Source organism: Anarrhichthys ocellatus, unplaced genomic scaffold (assembly GCF_004355925.1).
Source record: "Anarrhichthys ocellatus isolate YVR2014 unplaced genomic scaffold, GSC_Weel_1.0 scaffold3, whole genome shotgun sequence".
In the NCBI taxonomy this organism is placed as follows: domain Eukaryota; kingdom Metazoa; phylum Chordata; class Actinopteri; order Perciformes; family Anarhichadidae; genus Anarrhichthys; species Anarrhichthys ocellatus.
Window position 1 is genome coordinate 17,749,910 of NW_022280033.1, and position 2,981 is coordinate 17,752,890.

At 46.5% G+C, this 2,981-nt stretch overlaps 1 protein-coding gene across 2 annotated transcripts in view; it reads right to left on the reverse strand.

Moving 5' to 3' along the window:
* The window catches only part of inpp5a (inositol polyphosphate-5-phosphatase A), a 163,110-nt gene that overhangs the window by 60,311 nt on the left and 99,818 nt on the right, over positions 1–2,981 (reverse strand). The window lies entirely within an intron of this gene.

Here is a 2,981-nt window from a genome sequence, read left to right on the forward strand (position 1 = left end):
AGAGAGAGAGAGAGAGAGAGAGAGAGAGAGAGAGAGAGAGAGAGGGGCAGAGAGGCAGAAGGTGCTGAGAAACTTTTACTATAAAGACCAAATTAAAAACACAACAAAAACCCAGCGTGCGCCAGAGATGGAGGGAACACGGTGAAGTCGGAAGGCGAGACTCAGGTACAGTAACAGGAAGGAGGAGTGGCGGAGCGGGCTTAGAGGGGTGTGATCAGAAGGAAGGAGGAGACACTCAAAGAAGAAAAGCTTCTTCTGGGCACCAAGGAGGATTTAGTCTGAAGGGTTTTTCCTGCATTTTCCTCTATTGAGGCCAGACGCCTCTCTTCGTCGGTCCACCCCCCCGCCCCTGCATTATTTATGAGTGCCGGCACATCTTGAGATTAAACATTTGCTGATTTGTCAAAAGCACAAACATGAGGTCCTGCCCATCTCCTTCACATATAAGTCCAGCCGACGGGGGGGGGGGGAACACTGTCGCACATTTAATTGATGAGAACAGCGGCTGGTGACCCTCCCCCCCCCACCTTCTCCTGCTCTGACGGAGGGAGGCGGTGGGGACGGCGTTGGGCGAGAGGCATGGACTCAAGGTCACAAGCCTCCCATCGCGAGAGGACGGCTTCCAGGAAGCCCACCCCCCCCTCCCCCCTACACTTACCCGCCGCGCTCGCTTGTCTTTATGTTCTCTTTCACCTTAAAGTGCCGACAACAGACCTGGAGACAGAGATGGATAGGAGAGCGGGCAGCATGGGAGTGGAGGTGGGGTGGGTGGGGGGGGCTATTTGTCAAAACGGTGCCACCCTTGCTTGGTGCTGCTGTTTGTGTAAATATTTCAGAGGGCAGTCAAGTGAAAATGACTGTTTTGAAATATGACACACGGGGAATTATGGAGATAAAAAGAGGAAATGTTTCATCAGTCTATTGGAAATCAAAAGGATTCAAAGTACTGCTGCCGACACAATAAACTGATTAATTGTTGATGGATAGAAAATTAATTGACAAAAAAAATCATAACTGATTAATGGAAATATTTGTTAAATATTACAGATTGAATATTTTGAACGAAGACAAAGCAAGAGATTTCACCTTGACCTCTGGGAAATTAGGACAGGCTTCATTTTCTGACTTTTTCCTCAAAACATAATTATCAATTAATACGAAAAAAAAAACATTATAATAAAATAATCATCAGTTACGCAAAAATCTGTCCTCAACCCTGATTAATGAAAGCTTCAACAGCTGTTATCTGCAGGAAAAACAACAATAGAGACCTTTAGAAGTGAACGATGAAACCCTCCTCTTCAACAGTCTCTCATGTGGAGGAAGCCGAATCCCACTGCAGGCCCCCAACAAAAATACTAAATTAATATGACACCAAACTAATCGGCCCAAATCAATTCTCAAATAAAATGACAAACGAAGACGCTTAAGTGACTCTCCGTGTAATCGCGAAAAATCTACGTAACCCCACCTCCACCCTGATAAATATTTATTCGACACCGGGGTACAGAGCCGGGGTACAGAGCCGGGCAGCGGCGGCCGCGCTCTCCTCTCCTCTGCGGCACTCTTCATGAAGAAGCTATTATATTAGCCGGGCGCAATTAATCCATTTGTCTCCTGACATGACAGCCTCAAAATATTCATTAGGGCCGGACCGCGCTGACAGGCCGTGCTTATCTGTTACCGGTGGCTTTACAATGGCCCGCGTCAAACGTATGTTTGTCACGTCCCTCTTTATTGATTAGCTGCCAGATTCACTTGAAATAATTAAAAGTATATTTTACATATTTATAAACCCCCGCTGCCACGACGGCTACTTAATTTTCCATTAGTAAAATGCAGTCTATTAAGTGCACCGTGAGGGCCGTGGGGGGGGGGGGGAGAAATGAGTAATCACCATAATTGTAGACAGAAAGACAATAACCGCGCCATAAAAAGACGAGTTTTATGACTCACTCTGGCAATGCCATCTCTTATCGCGAGTCGTGTTGGCTATGCCGCTCACAGATAAGGCCACCCTGACTGTGTGTGTGTGTGTGTGTGTAGTTGACATTTCCACAAAAATCCCAGCAGATACAGGCTGAACAAGTCCCAATAGACTGGCTGCATGGGAAAAAAGAAAAAAAAGATAAGAGACTTGAGAGCTGCAGTACATAGCCGTGCATACTTTGCTCCGCTGAATGCTTTATCGATACCGAGGGCTGCAAAAATGAGTTCCGGCCGACGGGGGGAAGCGGGAATTCTGTGACCTCCGCATGGATTTTCTGCGGTTTAATGTGAAAAATGAGCCATAAAGCAAACATAAAAGTAATCATTTTTCCTCCAAGGTCTCACCTCCAATCTGTGCGGAGGGAGAGTGGTCCAGTCCCGGGAGAGCTGACACATACGCGCTCCGGGTGTCATCGCTGTGCAACTTGCGAGGGGTAATATTCTGCTGTGCCCGTGAAGGCTCTTAATAAGGAAATAGATGATACGCTCAGAAAGCCCTTTAACAAGGGGCCGCTTACTCAAAACATGTTAACTGGCGCCGGACATGATTGTTTTCATTAAGGATGCCACTCTGTTTTTGGTTAACCGAGGCTCCAGCAGTGAGGTTTGAGGTGTTTTTGGAGTGCTGCTGTCCCAATCCATACTTATAATCATTGTTAAAGGCGGGGTAGGTAATCTTGAGTAACTAACAAGAGTACGCTAGATTTAAAAAGTCATCACCAACCCAAAAAAAACGAGTCCATTGTTGCTGACTTATTTTCAATGAAAGTACCTAGCAGCACTGGCTCCAAATGTTGCTAAAGCTAGCAAGAAAGTTGTCAACTTCAAACCTCCCTCCAAAGCCACTCCCCCAAAATGATCATTATGAAGGTAAAGAACGAACATGGCTAGAGTTAGTTCTCACAGCTTCAGTGATGAGCAATGAGAGCACGGGCAGAATACCAGGACAGGCAGGTAGACAGGCAGGTAGGCAGGCAGGTAGACAGGCAGGT